At 36.8% G+C, this 21,069-nt stretch overlaps 1 protein-coding gene and 1 pseudogene across 1 annotated transcript in view; one reads left to right on the forward strand and one right to left on the reverse strand.

Annotated features, from left to right (window-relative positions):
• MNAT1 (MNAT1 component of CDK activating kinase) overlaps window positions 1–21,069 on the forward strand; it is a 240,324-nt gene that overhangs the window by 196,838 nt on the left and 22,417 nt on the right. The window lies entirely within an intron of this gene.
• LOC102480358 (transcription factor BTF3 pseudogene) lies at window positions 9,009–9,521 on the reverse strand (annotated as a pseudogene).

Below are 21,069 nucleotides of genomic sequence, written 5' to 3' on the forward strand. Positions count from 1 at the left end.
GCTTCATAGAATTGTAGACATTTCAGCTCTAATTTAAAGGATGCATAAGAGACTGCTAGTAGTATGTATAGATCATTCTCTTTTTTTGCTATAGGGCGTGTGCGCTCGCCAGAGAGACAGAAAGTGAGAAATCACCCCCCAGGGGGGATGGCCACGCCACAGTCCCTTCTCCTCCATTCTCCTCTCAGGATCTTGGGCACGCATGCACACGTGCCTGGCGTGAGTTTTAAGCCACCGGGTCCGGGACACGAACTGCGGTGGACTACGTGGGAGTCCAGTGACATAGCCATTACGCCAACTGCTGGTCTCGTATGTATAGATCATTCTATCAAAGGATTCAGATGTTTGAAAGAACATGGTGACTTTGAGAGAAGTGTTCAAGTAGTTGAGTCCGACTACTCAGCTAGAGCACAGGGTTATAGGAGACTGATCAATAGTAAGGATCAGTAAGAAGAATCTTACTTGCTGTACTAGTGTTTTGGGTGATACACCTCTCTTCCTTTTAATTTCTGTGTAACTTAAATTAAGGTTGACAAATCATTGCTCTCTCTGTAACAAGGCTCTAGATTATATACTTAGAGTAATAGGGAGCTGTTGAAGTTTAAATAGTCTAGCTATTCCGATTTATACTTTAGGAAAATACATCTGAAAGCAGCAGTGTGGAGGATGTACTTGAGAAGGCTGAAATTAAATAGCAAAATAGGGAGGTCTAAGCATGGGGAATGGAGATGAGAGGGAATTCTGGAGACACACAGGGATAGAATTAATAGAACTTGGCAACTGATTTCAGGTGGAGGATAAGGAATAGAGTTTAGGAAAATGCTGAGGATTTTGGCTTGGTTGTCTGGATGACTCTGTGATGACTTTCACAGAGACAAGACTTTCTTCAATTTTGCATGGCCTATAGAATATGCCACTTAGACATAAGCCTTTGTGTGAGAGCCACAAGAAGCATCTGAATGATCAAGGCAGCTGCTCACGGTTGCTTGCTCATTGCTCACTTTTGTTGTCTCCTGTGTCAAGGGGGGCCCAGGGAGTGAAGTCAGTGGACATAGGGACTGCATTTATTTGGCTGTCAGAGTATGTGCAGCTGCCGCTTCCTTCTGATTCACCACCACCACTTGCCACAGCTGTTGGGCCAGACTAAAATAGGTAGTCTGTAAAAGATTCTGTCATAACAAAGCCCATTGCAGCTCTGGCTGTAAGTTAAAAACAAAAAAAAATAAGTTAAATTTTTATTTCTCTATATTTTTGCTTCTCCAGTTTTTTCTTAGTGTCATTAATTTAAGATATCTGTCTGGCTGAATTGCACATTTAATAGTTAAAACCATAATATTCATGATTTAGTCAGTATGACTGAATACTCCTGCTTACTTAAAAGTGTGTGTGTGTGTGTGTGTGTGTGTGTGTATATATATATATATATACATATATTCATATTATACATGATGAGTTTCTGCGATGCTCTTAAGAATTGCTAGTTGTCAAGGTAAAATATTTTTAAATACTCCCAAAGTCAATTTTTAAAAATAATGCTGAATTAATTATTTACTTGCTTAGATATCCAGCCAACTGTTAAAATTTTTTATTTGATTATTTTGAGAATTACATGCTTATTTGTATTTGTCCATCAGATTGTTTGCATTTAAATATTTGCTATTTCTAGAATATGTAATTCTTAACTCTTACTAATTTTTTTATATATACTATAAAAATACTATTTTCTATATGGATATAAGTTTTCATTGATTTCGTATTTTACCAAGTTCCCCCCCAAGTATATGTCTTTATTTTTGCTTTGTAAAAACTCCTTAAGTTTTCCTATATACAAAGGTAGTCTTTTTAAAAATTATTATTATTTTCTTTTTTCTTCATCTTGTTCTTAATTATGCAGCTGGTGATCTGCCTGAGGAGTGTTAAACCTCTTCTAAAGATTATCTTTGTGTGTGGGAGTTATTCTGCTTGTTTATACTTGTTGGTAATCTAAGATATTAGTGTGTCATTTTTGTAAAATCCAGTCAATAGCATAAAATATTTTATTGTATCAGATAACATTCCCCACATGCTCTCTACCCTTCTATTTCTGTTTTAATTTGTGGATAACTGCACCATCTTTTGACTGTTTGGCTAAATCCAGTCTGTACCATTTTTTTGTATGAAAAATCTCTTTCTTTCATTTGATGCATTTCCACCTGCTAAAAACTTGTTTTAGTGTTTAAAATTAGTTTCAGTTTTTAAAGCAGTTGAACCTCTTAGTAGTAGTTACTGTTATGTTAATGTAATTTTTCTGATCATCTATAAGTTGATTTTTTAAATTGTCATTTACTTTTCATTTTACTCTTTTATTTTTCTTGACTTATTTGATAGAGAATATCAAATAGAGAAAAATGGTAGAGAGTTCTCACTTTATAGACTCAATAGCACTTTTTATTTCTGTTTCCTGTTTTATAATTTTATAAAAGACACATACTTTCAAATTGGCATGATTCTAGTTGCAGATTTTTAAAAAATGAGCTTTCTTATCAAAAACATGCAGACACTTTCTTTTTTGTACTAATACTTTGCCACCCAGTGCCATCAGGAATTCATTATTATTTAACTTTTGGGAATTGATTTCTCTCAAATAAGTTTTATTAAATTCCTGTCTCTCTTTTTTGTTGTTGTTATGTAAGTGCAGTCTAAAATTAGACTAACAAATTGGTTTATTAATTCATCCGTGTTTCTTAAAATGTGTTTCATTTTTAGTAAAAATACACCTTTTTGAAGACTATTTAGTTTTTATCGTTCCTTGTAAAACTATCGCAACTTTAAGTTATGTCATTGATGTTTGGTGTTGGTTCATCATAAAGTAGTTTGCATTCCAGAACCGTATTTCCACTTAGTATAGCATTTCTTTTTAATTTTAAAAGAAATTACCATTTTCTGAAAATTAAGAATTCCCCCTCTTCCTTAGAGGTATATTTGAATAATGATTAATACAGTTCAAGGAAATATGACAGATGGAATGTGCAGGTATTTTTCACTTTTTTTTTTTTTTTTTTTTGAGCTTGCTACAAGGCATCCACATTTGCCAGAGAGAAAGAATCACCCCCCTGGGGGTGATGACCACGCCACAATCCCTTTTTCTCTATTCATCTCTCAGGATTTTGGTCATGCACACACAGACACACAGACAGACAGACACACATACACACACACACACACACACACACACACACACTTGGAGTGTTTTTCAAGCCACTGAGTCTAGCAATCAAACCACCAATTGGCTGGCTACGTGGGCTCTAGCTGTCTCAACTTCTACACGACCTGCTGGCTGTATTTTTTTCTTTTTACTTTTCTTTAAATGTTAAATTCATTTTAGTTTACTATTTTAGAACATTACTTTTTGGGGAATATATATCTCACTAATATTTAATGTCACTTAAGAATTTTATTCTATAGTATTGACATTAATTCCCAAAACAGTTGAACATAATAGATGATCATACAGTTTTTGCTTAACTGTCTCCTGTGCTCTAGCATTTATCATTCTTAAAGTCATGTGTTAGACATCATGCTTGTTTCTGAATAGGTAAATATTAATTATTTTTTGTATCATAGTTTCATACAATCTAAATATTTACAGAAAATTTTATTTATTAAAAGCAAAATTTTAGTAATTAAGAAAAGGGAATTTTTAATATTCCCAACAAAAAGCTTAGAACAAATGTGTTACGTGATTACTATCATAATTACCCTGATTTAATCATAACACATTGTATTCTTATACTGAAAAATCACATCATACTCCACAAATATGTACAATTATATGTCAATTGAAAAGACACATAAAACTTTGAAGATACATGAATCACTTTGTACATAAGATACAGTATAGCATAGAAGTTGAGAGGTTTGTTGTTGTTGTTATACTGCCTGGGCTCAAAGCATGGGTGTACCTTTGGCTTGGTTTAGAACCCTGGAAGGTTACTTAATCATTCTGTGTTTCTGTTTCCTTTTTTCTTTCTGTTCTTTTTTCTTTCAATTTTTGTCAGAGGTCACATGTGCTCTCCAGAGAGAAACAGAGAAAGAGGAGGAAGCAAAAGCAACCCTACCAATGGGTTATGGTCACACTATAATCCCCTCTCTATCCCTCATCCCATCAGGACTTTGGGCATGTATGCACACATATTCAATGTGTTTCTCAAGCTGCCAGGGCTGGGATTTAAACCATAAAAGTGGCCATGTGGGATCTGGCTCTCCCAAAGACCATGTCCCTTTTTTGTTAATTTCCAGAGGACATGTGTTCTCACTAGAGAGAGATGGAGCAATAAGAGATAGAAGTAGAGAGAGAGAAAGCACTCTCCCAATGGGGCATGGTCATGCTACAGTCCCTTCTCCATCTCTCTATCCTGTAGAGATTTTGGGCTTGCATGAACATGTGCCTGGTATGTTTTTCAAACCATGAGACCAGGATTTGAACTGCAGTTGGCCGTGTGAGATCTGGCTCCCTTAACCTTTAAGCTATGGGGCCAGTCCTATTTCTTTTTTTTTTAGATTTATTTATTTATTTATTCATTTATTCCTTCATTATAGTTTGACCAGAGAGAGACACACAGAGAGAGAGGAAAGTGAGAAAGCAAGCCAACAGGTCCAGGACTTGAACCATGGTCAGCCATGTGGGAGTGTCCAGCGCCTTAACCACCATGCCACCCGCTGGTCCCCCTTTTTCTTTTTTTTCCTAAAATGTGGATAATAATAGCACCTGTTTTACAGGGTTGTTTTGAGTATTAAAAGAGATTATTATATATTCAAGTTCTTGAAATATTCTAGCGCTGATTGGCAAAATATGGAAGTTACAACATGGAAAGTCGAATCTCTTAGAATCTATGTTACACTTTTTATACTTTACTCTCTACTGAGATTTTTCTACCTTCCCTTTCTCTTCCCTTTTTTCCATGTAATTCAATAAATTAGGGGTATCAAGTTAATGATAAATGGTTGTCTTGCTATTCTTCTTTATACTTTCAGCATTTAGTCAAGTGTAGTAATTTCTTTTTTTTTTTTTTGAAAGAGAGGTTTTTGCTATAGGGTGCATGTGCCCACCAGAAAGACAGAGAGAGACAGAGAGACAGAAAGCAAGAAATCACCGGCCAGGGGGCATGGCCATGACGCAGTCCCTTCTCCTCCATTCTCCTCTCGGGATCTTGGGCATGCACACACACGAGCCTGTTGTGAGTTTAAAGCCACCGGGTCCGGGACTCGAACCGCGTTCAACTACATGGGAGTCCAGCGATATAGCCATTATGCCAACTGCTGGTAATTTCTAATTATTGAAATAAAAATTAACCTTTGAGGAAAACTACTATGGTTTTCTAATATTTTGAAATAAAATAGAGGGTAAGAAATTTTGTCCCACGATTTCATTTGTGCTTTTAACAAAAACATGGGAAAATCATAGGCAAGAGTTTAAGGAATAGTGTAAAAAAAAAAATGGGGACATGATTTTCTCATTTACTTACTTAGTGACAATTTTTGTTGCTAAAGAAGGAAATGAGAAGCTCTTTCTTTGTTATTTAAGTACAAAGCATAATCGTATGTAAAACATGGACCTCAATAATTTAATAACTGTTCGGAGTCTTATACCTGTAACTATGTTGCTCTCTCTTATCTCCCTGCTCTAGTTGTGTGCTGTGGTATTTCTTTAAGAAGCCCTCACTCTTCCTTCCCCCAACTGTGTCAAATTGGAAACAGAATGCCGTCACTTAGATGAATTCCCTAGAAAAAAATCTGTTCATGTTGTCATGAAGATTTGAGGGCTACAAGAAGGAATCAGACCCCCTACCTGCAACTATAATCTTGTGATTGCTTATTTCACTCCTTGCCTCTTTTTCCTTCCTCTTTCCTTTCCTTGCTTGGGGAGAGGGCAGTTTCTCTCATATGTAAGTGGCCTTGGGCAGGGCAGAGTAGGTACCTTCTTCCCCAGTTTATCAAAGGTTTTCCTCTAAAGAAACAGTGCAAAAAAAAAAAAAAAGAAAAGAAAGAAACAGTGCAAATATAGAAGTGCTTTCCCTAAAAGGAATTCTGGTGAGGTAGAATTGTCTTTGCTTCAGTACATTTGTGTTTGTGTTTGCTTTTTAGTTCGTTTGCTTTGAATGTTAAGAAAATGAAGGCATCAATTTAGGGGGAACATTGGAGTTGATATATTGATAGCTAAGTAGGTTCTAAGGCTTCCTACATCACATATTAGCTGTAAAACATTTCACAAGTAGCTTAACCTATTTAATTTTAGAGAGGCTTTAAATAAATAAAAAAAAACAACTTCAAATGAACTCAGAAATCATCTAGGTAACAGTGTTTCCTTTTTCTGCTCTTGTTTGTTAGTTTAATGAATTAGGGCTACTATGTGTAATGGAAAAATTCTTCTTGTAGAGGAGGGACCATTTATGTTTTGTGGATAATGGCCACTTTGGAGGAAATTGTCCCCTCTTCTCCCACTCCCTTCTTTCTTTCTCTCTTTCTCATCTTTATGATTGATATTAAAATACTTCATGGAAGCACAAGAATATATTGGTGGGAGAATCTTTAAAAGTTCCTGGAAAATGTGTGTTATGAAAAACCTGGCCTGGATTTTAAAAAAATTACACCAAAATAAACTTACACAATAATTTCATTTTTTCAGATAATTTTAAAAGTTCTCTTGTACTTAGATGTGGCATTGAGAAAAAGTATTCTGGTCATAATTGATACTTAATCATTTTACATTAATTGAAAAAGACAGAAACTTTTTTTTTTTTGGAGAGGTTTTTGCTGTAGGGCACGTGTGCTTGCCAGAAAGACAGAGAGAGACAGAGAGATAGGAAGCGAGAAATCACCCCCCCCCCCCAGGGGCGATGGCCACGCACAATCCCTTCTCCTCCATTCTCCATTCTCGGGTCTTGTGCACGCACACGTGCCTGGCGTGAGTTTAAGCCACCGGTCTGGGACTCGAACTGCAGTCGGCTACATGGGAGTTCAGCAACAGCCATTACGCTAACTGCTGGTCCCAAGATAGAAACTATTTTAATTTTCAGATATGTTGCTATTATTGTTTTGAATCAAGAGGTGGTATTTTGTAGCATTTTAAATTAATTTAACAAATATTGTGTTTTATGGGCACATAATGTATTTGACATGGTGAAAAATTCAAAAATACATTAGACATGGCTTGTGTTCTCAGAATTTACAGCCTCGTCATATAAATAAGTGGCCGTAAGACAAAGTAGACTGTAAGGAGAACAATAATTAAGTAGCTGTCGAGTAAATTAGAGAGACTAGCAGATGGTTATATCAGTGGACTCCCATGTAGTTGACCACGATTAGAGTCCCGGACCTGGCAGCTTAAAATTCATGCCGGGTGCGTTTGTGTTCATGCCCGAGATCCTGAGAGGAGAATGAAGGAGAAGGGATTGCAATGTGGCCATCCCCCCAGGTTCTGTCTCTTTGTCTCTCTGGTGAATGCACACACCCTAGCAAAAATCTCTCTTAAAAAAGAAAAAAAAAAAAAAAAAGAATACAGTTAGAGTTCGGATAGGGCGGGGCAGGAAGTAGAGAAGGAGAACTAATACTAGACATATATTGACCTAGCTTTCTAATATGGAATATTGAACACCTACTCTTTCCAGACACTGTTAAGTATATATGTTACATTAATTAATTTCATAATAATCCTATGAGATGTAGGTAAATTACCACTACTTATAGACAGGACAGGGCTTGGTTCAAATCTTTCTTTCCACACACCACTGAAAAATATTTAAACTGATAAAAATAGTTTCAGGGAAATATTCATAAATGGAATGGCTTTGTGATTGAAATGATTATCACTAAGTTGTTTTCTTAAAGAGTTCTGGCAAAAAATACATCTGTCTTTTGAACAATTGCATCTTATTCTAGTAGTAATCACATAGGAAAACTTATTTTGGACTCTTTCCATCTTGTCCTCAAGCAGTACCCAAGTAAAATGCTGAGTCGTTGGGGACCTGTAGACTTTTTCTAAAAATGCCAGAATCTCATGTTGTCCTCATCAATTGCAGAGTCATTGGAAATAGGCTCTGAGTGGTGTTCCTCATCTTTGTTTTTCTTAAACCTGGACTCTTTCAGTCTTATTTTTAAATAGTTATATTCAAATAGTGGAGCTATACTGACATTTATTTTTCCACCATCAGCATCTAAGACAATCTGTGACTTAAATAACAAGATTTTCTTTGCTTGACTTTGTATGCTTAGGAGTCTCTCATTTGGAGCTACATTTTTTTTGTAGTGATATTTGGATTAAACCACATTGGGGAACCAGCAGTTAGTGTAATGGCTATGTCGCTGGACTCCCACGTAGTCGACCGCGGTTCGCGTCTCGGACCCGGTGGCTTAAATCTCATGCCGGGCGCGTGTGCGTGCGTGCCCAAGATCCCGAGAGGAGAATGGAGGAGAAGGGATTGCGGCGTGACCATCCCCCCTGGGGGGTGATTTCTCGCTTTCTGTCTCTATGTCTCTGTCTGTCTGGCGAGCGCACGCGCCCTATAGCGAAAACCTCTCAAAAAAAAAAAAAAAAAACCACATTGGTAAAAATCAATTCATTTTTATTTAAAAAAAAATGTTGGCAGAAGTTTCCAATAACAGAATGACCATTTTATATCCATCATAATTTATTTTAGCAATTAAATTTTAAACTTGCCTCTTTAACTTGGAAGGGACTTGCAAATGTTCCTTGAAACACTGGAATGAAAGTATGAGGTTTTTTTTTTTTTTTTTTTTTTTTTAATATTAACCTTTGTTCCAAACTTTATTCTCAGGCTTCTTCAGCTTAATTAGCTGCAAAGAATGAACTTTGTGTAAGCAGAAACTGAAAAGAGCTGCAGTGTCCAAGAGGCTTAGGCTTAAAAATATTAGAGATCTCAATTTTATCAGATCCATAAACAAAACAGAATTTTAAAAAGCAGTCATAATATAAAGTAGCAGCTCCCAGTTATTTCATCAAATTTCAATCCCTTTCAGAAGTTGACTCAATTCAGTTTGCCTCATTCTTGGAAGCCTCTTCAAAATTCTCCACGAGATCTGGAACTTCATCATCATCATCCTCTCCAGTAGCAAGTGGTGCTTTTCCATCCACAGTTTGTTTGGGCAGAGCTTCAGCCAATCTCCTTAAACTAGTCTCCTTAAACTGTCTGCCCCAAGCTGGTTTAAGATGCTGGATAGCATTTCTGTCAGCTGCTTTGTCTCAGCATGACCTGTAATGGTGAAGTATTTGTTGCCAGCCATGCCTGAACTTTAGGGTTGTTAAAGTGGATCACTGTTCTCTGGTTTGTAAATATATTCACCTCTTCAACACCACAGATATTGTTTACTCCCTAACTTCTTTAAGGAAGACCAAAGTTTTGTATCATCTACTGTAGCTGTTCTATGGACCACCTTCTTTCTGTGAGCACTTCCTTCCCCACCAATGCGCACTTGTGCCTGTAGTTTTTGGCGAGTTTTTCCTGGTTCATGATAGTTTCTTTCATCTCGTCGGAGTGGAAAAGGGGCTGCGCAGGGGACTAGGGTTGGTGCTCAGGAGGTTGCAGGCAGACCAACTGAGATTAGGTGCACACAGGCAGGGATGCAATATTGCGGCTAGAGGAAAGTGTGAGTTTATTTTGATGCAAAACTTTTCAAAAATCTATCCATAGTTTTATAGAAAAATATGCGTTTGCCACAAACTTTTTGAAGACCCCCCCCCTTGTGTTATTTTAGGGGAAAAATTATCCCAAAGTCAGATTTTTTTTTTTTGGATAGGTTTTTGCTATAGGGCACATGCACTCGCCAGAAAGACAGAGAGACAGAAAGCGGGAAACCACCCTCCCCCTCCAGGAGGTATGTCCACACCGCAGTCCCTTCTCCATTCTCCTCTCGGGATCTTGGGCACGCACGCACACGTGCCCAGCATGAGTTTAAGCCACTGGGTCCAGGACTCGAACTGTGATCGACTACATGGGAGTCCAGTGACATAGCCATTATGCTAACTGCTGGTCCCCCAAAGTCAGATTTGAGATGAGCTTTTATAAGCAGATACGTTTACTGTCCACAATACTGTGGAACAGTAGTCCTCAACTTTCCTGGCACCAAGGACTGGCCTTGTGGAAGACAGTGCCTCCATAGACTGAGTATGGTGAGGAGGCTGGCTCAAGCACACTGTATCCACTGTGCATCCTACTTCCACCACTTTGCAATATACAGTGAAATAATCATACAACAATATGGTTTCCTTTCCCGTGAGAATCCAGTAGCAAGGCTGATCTGACAGGAGGCGGAACCCAGGGTGCAGGTGAGAAATGGAGAGCAGCTGTGAACATACAGGGAGCCTCGCTTGTCCACAGCTCACCCCACACTGCGTGGGCAGATGGTGCCAACAGTCCATGGGCAGGGGCCAGTCTGCATTCCAACCTCCAACAGGCCACAAACCAGCATCGGTCTGCAGCCTGGGGGTTGGAGACCCCTGCCTTAGAACATAAAGGACTCAAAACATCTTATCCTTTAGTCTCCTTAGATAAGTAGAAAAAAATAAGCTAAATAATTATGATCTGTTAGTTCTCAAGTTAATATTGGGAGTTTTCTTTCAAATGGTTAAGGGAGCAGACCTGAGAGAACCTGGTGCTCTTTTTAAAGTCAGTAACTGAGGCTTCCGGGGAGAGGGTTTTCTGTAGGCAGGTACCACAGCAGCAGTAAGGCATCTCTTTACCTTGTTCATCACAGACCTCTTACACATATAGTAGGAAGGGACATGGATAAATACTGATGCTGTTCTTCAGGAAATAATCCCAACTGAAAGAAACTCGGAAGCATTATACATTATGTATTATGTATTTGTGACCTCTCAGATCATTATTGGCTTTATCATCATACATTTCAGTGTCACAGCTGTTTTAGAGCTCTAAATATTTATTAGTTTCTCGTACCTCCTTATCAGTTGTTTCTGAAAATTAGCCCTGATTATCATTATTGTTTTATCTTTCCACTTTACATTATTTATTTTAGAGTAAAAGTAGTTACATTTCCAAAATCCTAGTCCCAGACACAGAGTGTGGTTGTGAGATGCCTGAATAGGCTTTTGTTAGTGATTTAGCCATAAATTTAATAGCTAGGTTATCTCAGTGTATATTAGGTATGAAACCTATGGTTTCAAAAAATATAAATATCAAGGATTATAGTTGTGATTCTTTTGATTCCTACTATTTCAAGTGACAGATTTGGCACTTTATTTATAGAGACAGAGAACTGCATTTAAATATAAGCTTTCTCTACCATATGATTTCAATTTTACTCTTTTAGAATTAAAATGAATTTATAAACCTCAAGATAATAAAACTTTTAAATTGGGAAATTCTGTCTCCAAATATGCTCTTCAAATATTACCCATAAAAAATTCAAAGGTGAATTAAAAAAAAAAGATATGTTTTTAACCCTGGAATATAGGTACTAATAAAAATTTATTTCATGTAAAAATAAGAAATGGTGACAAAACTTTTTCATTTTAACACTGAATGGCAAGTAAGTAGCATATATTTTAAATTGAAATTATGATTCAGAAGTATCTATTATTATTATTGTAAATCCTTAATAGAGCAAAATGAAAAATACAAAACATCAAAAAAAATTTAAGAGAGATTTTTGCTATAGGTTGTGCGTGCTCAATGGAGAGAGACAGAAAACGAGAAATCATCCCCCTGAGGTATAGCCATGCTGAATCCCTTCTCTTCTTTCTGGATCTTGGGCATATACACGCTCATGTGCCCGGCCTGAATTTTAAGCCGCTAGCTCTGGGACTCAAACCATAGTCGATACATGGGAGTACAGCAATGTAACAATTATGTCATCTTCTGATCCCTCAAAATTGTTTTTAAAAAATGACTTATGGTTTGATGTCTATAATAGCCATGGAGCAACTTGTGAATTTTCTGTTTGGACACATGTAACATTCCTTTTCTCTGTCTTCTTGTAAGTTGGCCACATGATTAGCTTTGACAGTGAAATATGAACTTCTGAAAACAAAAGCTGTGACTGGAAGATTTTCTGTGTTCTCTTCCTCTTGGTTCAGTGATCATAGAAGCAGTTGAGGCAGAATCTCCATCAACTTCAGTTTCTTAATGATGACTAGGAGTAGTATTTCCTTCCTAACCTACCTTGGACATATTATATGGGCAAGAAATAAAGTTTTGTTAGGTAAGCCACTGAAATTTTGAGATTATTCATTACTCACACAAAGCTGAGACTATCTTTACTGACACGGTGCTTTTGCCAGCAAAATCTTAATTCATTTATTTATGTTTCATTTTTGTTTTTGTCAGAGTATGAATGTATGTGTGTATGTGTGTGTGTGTGTGTGTGAGAGAGAGAGCAAACAAGCAGACACCCTCACCCCAACCAGTGGGACTTGTTCACACTGAAAGTCTTTTTTCTCAAATTCTTCATCCCATCAGGATCTTGGGCACACACCTACATCTCTCCGTGTATTTTTCAAGCCAGTGGTGCTGGGACTTGAACCGTGGTTGACCATGTGAGATCTGGCTTCCTCTGTGCATTGCCTAACAGCTTTGCTATGGGACTGACCCAATTTACGTGTGGGTTTTTTTTTTGTTGTTTGTTTGTTTTTTTTGAGAGGTTTTTGCTATAGGATGCATGTGCTCGCCAGAAAGACAAGAGAGATACAGAGAGACACAGAATGAGAAATCACCCCCCCCCCCCCCCGGGGGGGGGGGGGGGAGGGGCCCGACCGCACACGGGGGGGAATGGCCATGCCGCAATCCCTTCTCCTCCATTCTCCTCTCGGGATCTTGGGCATGCACGCACATGCACCTGGTGTGAGTTTAAGCCACCAGGTCCAGGACTCAAACCATGGTTGACTACATGGGAGTCCAGCCATTACACCAATTGCTGGTCCATACATGTGTTTTTAACCTACAGATATTCTCTTATGGTTATTTTGTCATTTGACTTACTATAAATTTATGTTAATTGAATTAGAACCATGTGTGTTAGTAAATCAAGAAGTGTGCTCTTCTGATGTATATTAAATAAATTAGTCACCTTTCATATTTAACTTCTGTAGATCTGTGAGTCACTTTCTAAATTATTTCTCGAAACAAACTGTAAATTAGTTGAATGTGCCTTCACTAATACTAATACTGTCATAATATGAGAGCATTTCATAATTTCAAAACTTAGTTTCATTGATTCTTAACTACAGTCCTGGGAGATAAGCAGAATGTAATTATTATAACATTGATTTTACAGGTTCAGAGGCCATTAGAATTTATTAAGCAAGAAAGTTAGATCTGACTTATCTTTCTTCCTTTTTTTTTTTTTTGGTGAGGATAGATTTTTTTCCTATAGGGTGCATACGATAACCAGAGAGACAGAAAGTGAGAAATCACCCCTCCTGGGTATGGGAAGGTGTAGCCATCCTCAATTTGAGGTGTGGAATTTTGGGCATGCACGTGCACACGCCCCCCACCATGAGTTTTAAGCCACTGGGTCCAGGACTTGAACTGTAGTCGACTATGTGGGAATTCAGCAATGTAACCACTACGCCCTCTACTGGTCCCAAGATCTTGCTGATCTTTCAATTGACTGTTTTCATTTGTCCTGTTCTATCATTAGGACCAATAAATGTCCAGGCATTGAGCAGTAAAGTATGAGATAGGGGAAGAAAGAGTTGTTACTCATTTACTTTATCTTTTTATTCCTGAACATTTCCAACAGAAAATGTTGAGAACATTTCCAACAGAAGTACAATTATCCAAAACAAATAAATGCACTGTGTTCTGCTCTTCATATTACTATTTGCTAGGCATCCATGCCTAACTCAAAATATAAACACATTCTGAATGTAGCTTTCCAACTCTTTCTAAATTGTTTCTAAATCTTTCTAAATTTCAATGGGAAGGAAAAGGGAGACTTTTTTTTTTTTTTTTTTTTTTTAAGTAACACACATTTATTGTCTTATAGTCTTCAAAGTAAGAGTCCAAAATGGAGCAGCACGGATGTGTTTCCTTGGAGGACCTAAGGGATACTGTTCCCTTGCCCTTTTCAGGCTCTCGAGGGTGCCTGCTTTCTGTGGCTGTGGTCCCTTCATCCATCTTTGAAGCTGGCAGGTAGTGTCTTCACATGTCTTTCTCTCTAATTCTGTTTTCATCATCACAGCTCCTTCTTCTAGCTCTGGCTCTTTTGCCTTCTCCTTTGCCTTATAAAGACTCTTGTTATTGCTTTATGCCTGCTCAGATAGTCCAAGATAATCTTCCCAGCTCAACATCCTTAACTTAAGACATCTTCAAAGTCTCTGCCATAGAAGATTACATATTCAAAGGTTGCGGGAATTAGGACATGGACAATTGGTGTGGGGGCGTACCTTATTTTTGCCTACTGCACATGGCTCTAGGTTGGGAGTTGAAAACAGTTCTTTACCCTGGGGTTCAGTTTGGGACCTAGGGATAGACTATGCCTACACTAGCCCTTCCTCTGCAGCCCTCGTGTATTTGTGCATGCCTGTCTCTCCCATGCTTTTGATTCTCTCATTCTCTCTTTAAATTGTAATTTATGACTTACCTATAATTATTACACATCTTTTCAGGGTACAGAATGGTCTTTATATGATGTGTAACAAAGAAATTAAGGATATAAGCACATTCACCATCATCAGCATTTAGCATTGTATTATGTTGTGAACATTCAAAACCCGCTCCAATGGTAATTCTGCAAGTATGTATTGAATTGTGTATGAGATTCTTTACTGTATGATACATTCTAAAGAAAAACATATTAATTAAAAATTAAGCAATAATCTTATAAATTAACAAAGATAATTTTTTGGGAGGTTTTTGCCATAGGGTGGATGCACTCACCAAAGAGAGAGAAACAGAGACAGTAAGAGGGAAAGTGAAATATCACCCCTACCAAGGGGTATGGCCATCCTGCAATCCCTTCTCCATTCTCCTTCTGGAATCTTGGGCATGTGTGCACACATGCCTGTACCCTCTGTGTCCGGGACTCAAGCACAGTCGGCCATGTGGGAGCCCAGTTACATAACCATTACACCATCTGTTGACTCCAAAGATAATCTTAAAATAACCAATGAAAGAATTTGTAATCTCTGTGTAGAGGACTGTGCGAGGTAAGAGTTTATTACCTGAAATAAATCTGTGGGTATCAATTATTGGTCTAGTAAGAGATAGGTAAAATTGTACATAATAATAGCTCATTAGGAAGAGTGAAAAAAAAAACCACTTTTACTCACACACTGTGAGTTTTTTGTTTGTTTGTTTTTTGCTTTATACATCCCTTTCTCTTTTTTTATTTTTTATTTATTTTTCTTTTTTTAACATTAATATGCTATACATCATTACAGTATACAAAATGAATTTTTCATCCAAAATACACTGTCTGTTGGCTCAATCAAGCACATCAACATACGTGTTATCAACAAACAACTTTTCATTTCTTATGTCTTGTATATTTTGCGTGTTTTTTTTTTGCCATCCTTGATTCCCTATCCTTAACCCTCTGCCCTGTCCAACCCTCCTCCCATTGTCTCTGGTATCCATGATTGCTTTCTATGCCTTTCCCCCCCATTTAATTGATTTGCTAATGAACTTAATTTGTCTAAATATTTGCAATAGCTAGCACAACTGATATATACATACACAAGAACCCATGTCTGACTTTAGGCATAAACTTCAGTGAGTAGCATGAACATACTATAAAATAGTACCTAGCTGGGGCTATATAGCTTACTGTGGTCATCAAATACAGTTTTTTCTTTGAATTTTGGTAACAGTTTTAGTATTTTTTTTCTCTGAATTTTTTTTTTTTAAATTTACATTCATTCCCTGAGCATCACCACAACATACTAAATGTGGTTTCCGGAAAAGGGAGACTTTTAAGACATGTTTAAAAATGTTATTGGTTAAATCTATGTGGAACTGTGTTTTTCCACAACAGTGAATTTTCTAGAGTTAATTATAAACTAAGGATGATTTAGTCGTTGACTAAATGTTTAAATGTAGCTGCAATGTCATAGAATTCTAATGTGTTATATCCATACAGGTTATGCATGTTAGGTCATTGGGAAAATAATGAGGTATTTTTCTATATTTCTCTGTGCAAAAAAGCATCATGACTTTCCCAAGGACCCAATGGAATGAGCTCTTAATGGTTCTTAGGTAGGACTGCTGCACCTTACTCTTTAAGCAGCTATGCAAGGGTACTAAAGTGCTTATTTGCAGTGATTCCTGGCATTTCTTTGATTAAGTCATCATGTAGTATAGCTCGTGATTTGAATCTACAGACTTAAGTAAAACAGAATCTATTAACTATTGAAAAGAGGCAGAATGTTTCTTGTAATGTTGAGAAAGTAGACAGTTAACTGGCTGTTATCCTGAAGACAATGACAAATGATTAGCCTGGTGCCCTTGCTAATCAGAGACTTTCAGTTTCTATAATCCTGGTGTATGGAAGTGATTTGTGATTTGTCGATAAAAAGGAGGATATGTATGAATGTATATATGTATGTATTTATGTGTATGTATATACACATACACACATTTTGAAATGATAATGTTAGAAATTTCAATATTAATTGTATATTACGAATTGTATTTTGCGAGAAATCTATTGCCATAGGGGTTACAAAAAGCCCCATCTACTTCCAATTTTAAAAAGCATTAAGGGGCTGACAGGTGGTGTGCTGGTTAAGGCACTGGACTCCCATATGACTGACCCCAGTTTGAGTTCCAAACCTGGTGGCTTGCTTTCTCACTTTCTCTCTCTCTCTCTCTCGGGAGCATGTGTGCCCTCTGACAAATTAAATAATAATAATGAATAAGTAATTCTTCTCAGGACCAGCAGATGGCATAATGGTTGTATTGCTGGACTGCCATGTAGTCAACCATGATTTGAGTCCCGGATCTGGTAGCTTAACTCAATGCCAGGTACGTGTGTGTGCATACCCAAGATCCCAAGAGGAGAATGGAGTAGAAGGAATTGTGGCATGGCCATCCTCCCTCAGGGGTGACTTCATTTTCTGTCTTTCTCTGCCTCTCCAGAGAGCACACACACCATATAGCAAAAATCTCTCTAAAAAATTTAATAAATAGAATAATACTTCTTATAAAATAGGCACCAAAAACTATTTTTTAAATTATTTATTTAACTTTATTTATTCATTCATTTATTTTAATTTGACCAGAGAGAGACATACAGAGAGACAAAGACGGAAAGTGAGAAAACAAGCCACCAGGTTTGGGACTTGAATCGTGGTTAACCATGTGGGAGTATCCAGCACCTTAACCCTCACACTACCTGCTGGCCCCAAAAGCTATTTTCTTATTGCATATTATAGAAATATATTTTTATATTTAAGCTTTAACATACTTTAAACATAAGTTGCTTAGAAAAAGTAATTTTAATAAATATTCATGTTATCTTCTAACTGTGCTTGACTCCACTTAAAATTGATTAGTAAAAGGATTCCTTTTGGAACCAGCAGTTAGCGTAGTGGCTATGTCGCTGGACTCCCATGTAGTCGATGGCGGTTCGAGTCCTTGACCGGGTGACTTAAACTCACACCGGGCACGTGTCATGCGTGCCCAAGATCCCGAGAGGAGAATGGAGGAGAGGGGATTGTGGCATGGCCATCCCCCCGGGGGGTGATTTCTTGCTTTCTGTCTCTCTGTCTCTCTGGCGAGCGCACACACCCTATAGCAAAAACCTCTCCAAAAAAACCAAGGATTCTTGTTTATCAGAGAGTTGTGTTTTAAGTATTTATCTCTAAAAGTGATAGAAATATAAAAGGTAAAATACATTGGGAAACATGTTTTGTCCTTTAAAAGAATGTCATAAATCACTTATGCAAGATGTATTCAGCTTTCCTTTTTTTTATCACTTAGTTACAAAGCCCTTTCTACTTGTCACTTCTATCAAAATATATTTTATTATTTATTTAATAGATATGTCACATTGGGATTGTTTTCGTTATACCCAGTCCTAAAACTGTTTTTGTAATCTCTTTATCTCCTCTTAACCTTGTTTCATTTGTTTGTAGAAACAGAAAATATAAGAGTAGAAAAATATAGAGTAATGTAAATATTAGTCTATAGTATAAATAAGTATAAATAGAAAACAAGGTGATATGAGGATTTTTTAATCAAAATTTTACTGTATAGACCCTTTAAAATAATACAGTGCAGAACTATAATTATGTAAAATATGGGATAAAATTCAAAAACAGCATATTATATTTGTCTTGAAGGGAGAATAGAAATTAGATCTGGGAGAACATTTACTAGAGATGCCTGAATATGATGTAAAGGATGACTAGATATTTGAAATTTTTAGAGGGGAAGAAACATTTTAGAGAGAAAAAAATCACATACAAAGGATTGGAAGTCTTACCCAATAGACTGTTTCACAAGTTTAAGTTCTTTATTACTGATGGACTATAAAATATTGAAGGGGTAGAGGTGAAGAGATGTTAGGAGATGAGATTGGAAATATAGACAGGACTAAATTTAAGGATTTTCTGTGTCCTGCTTAAGATTTAATCACATAGTTGATAGGAAACTAACAGGTATTAAGACAAGGAAATGACATGATGAAATTACCCTTATAGAAAGATAACTAGTATAGAAATATGCAGATGATGGGACCAGGATGTATGGGTGGTAGAACTGAAGACAAGGAAGACTAGTTTGCTAAACATGAACATTTATGGGAAGTTTAACCTCAAACATGTGCAGATGGTAATACTATGAGATATAACAGAGACTCCTTCCCTCTCTCCCTTCTTTCTTCTCCTTCTTCCTGTTTTGAAAGGTGAAAGGGGAACACTCCTACACTGTTGGTGGGAATGTAAATTAGTCCAGTCACTGTGGAAAACAATATGGAGGTTCCTCAAAAACCTTCAAATAGAATTACCATATGATCCAGCAATTCCACTCCTGGGTATTTACCCAAAGGACAGGAGAACGCTCGGTCAGAGAAGCACTTATATTCATTGCAGCCTTATTCACGATTGCTAAGACATGGAACAACCCCAGATGTCCACAGACAGATAAATGAATTGAAAAAATGTGGCACATATAGTCCATGGAATACTACTCAGCCATAAAAAAAGGCCCTGGAATTTGATAGAAAGAGGGAGAATATAGAAGATTTATTGCTGAGTGAAGCAAGTCAGGCTATGAAAGAGAGACATTGTATGTCTCCACTTAACATATACCGACTTCCACACTCTATGGAGGACATAAAAGCATTAAAAATTGTTATGACACTAGAGACAAAGTGGAAAATGTGGGCGGGGAAGAGCACAGGAAAGGAAATTTGGGGGAAAAATAGAGAGGTAAGACATTTGTGGGACACAGATATGGTTTATTATTTGTTGATGAGGACGTGGATATTATTCTCAACTCGGCTGGTCTGAGGTGTATACCATGCTGCGTAAAGTCTCTTTACAATCTAAATGATGTATAGTGATTAAATGTGTAAATAATAAAAATAAAATAAAGAAAAAAAGACAGTACATTTGAAAAATTTAAACCTTACTTTAGAATTTTCATGAAAGTCATGTTTACAAATGACTGGTTAACCAAAATAATTTGTCTGACTCACTACAGAGGAATATGGAGGTATTTCAGATATTTTTCTTCAGATACTTTGGAACTACTTTTTAGGTGCATTTAAATTTATTGAATCTTCTGAGAGTGTTGTTCCTTTTATGATTGTGTGGGCTCATTATTCTTATTAATAATGACTAGTATTTTAAATTTATGTGTGGATTAATAGCAATATGGTAAGCCAGCTTTTTTCGTTAGTATTTGTATATATGTAGACATTATAAAAATCCTTTTATTTTCAGGACCAGCAGATGGTATAATGGTTATGTCACTGGATCCCCATGTAGTTGATGCATTTCAAGTCCTGGACCTGGCAGCTTAAAACTCACACCAGGCACGTGTGCATGCGTGCCCAAAATCCCAAGAAGAGAATGTAGGAGAAGGGATTGCAGTGTGGCCATGCCCCCTTAGGGGTGATTTCTTGCTTTCTGTCTCTCTCTGTCTATCCAGCGAGTGCATGCTCCCTGTAGCAAAAATCTCTTTTTAAAAATCCTTTCATTTTCATCTTTCTGTGAGGTTTTAGTTTTCTTTAAAGTCAGCCTCAGCCTCTCTCTAGCCTCAGCTTGTTGAATAGAAGCATCTCCCTGTGTGTGTGGTTTTACTTTATTTGTATCACTTGTCTGCATAACATGCATTGCTTTAGTTGTGCTTTAAAAGGAATTTGTATGGTCACTTTTGTGTAAATTACTACACAGTTTATTAAAGCTGCACATCTAATTATTAAGCTTTTAGTTTTAACTTATAGATTTTGTTTTACTTATGAATCAGATGATTCTGTAATATAAAATAGGAATCATTTTTTCTTAATGTCCAATTAACTCAGAAGTTTAATTTAAATTCTAATTGCAGGTTTAAAAGTCTGACTCTTTAAAGCACAACAGATTCCTAGTAACAGTAATTTACAAATCAAACAAAATTTTGTAAAATTCAAACTGTGAGTGAAGTAAATCTGACTGACAAATTAAGCAAATTAAGCTATCTTAAATGTTTCAGACATTTTAAGAAGAAAGCAACATATATAACAGAACTTAATAATTACAGAACCCCTATATACCTATTTAATCAAAGTTTACATAAAAAAATCACTATTGTAGTTTTACTTTACTTCTTTCTTCTAAGAATTGTAATTCACTCACTATCCAAATTAAACAGAGTAACTATTTCTATCATTCTATAACTAAGATAATTAGCTTATGATTCTTGATCGGAGATCTGGAAATGGGACATAATATTTGGAAATACTTTTTATGGTGGATATCTTTTGTTATGTCTCCTAGGTCTGCTCTCTCCACCTCTTCAACCTGCTCTGTTCTCTGAGATACTCAATTATATAGACTGTACCAATAACTCCTGTGCTTTTGGGATTTCCAAGTTGGAGTAGAGATTGAAAGTGGGCAGCCTCAGCAGG

Source organism: Tupaia chinensis, unplaced genomic scaffold, assembly GCF_000334495.1.
Source record: "Tupaia chinensis unplaced genomic scaffold, TupChi_1.0 Scaffold138921_1, whole genome shotgun sequence".
NCBI lineage: Eukaryota > Metazoa > Chordata > Mammalia > Scandentia > Tupaiidae > Tupaia > Tupaia belangeri.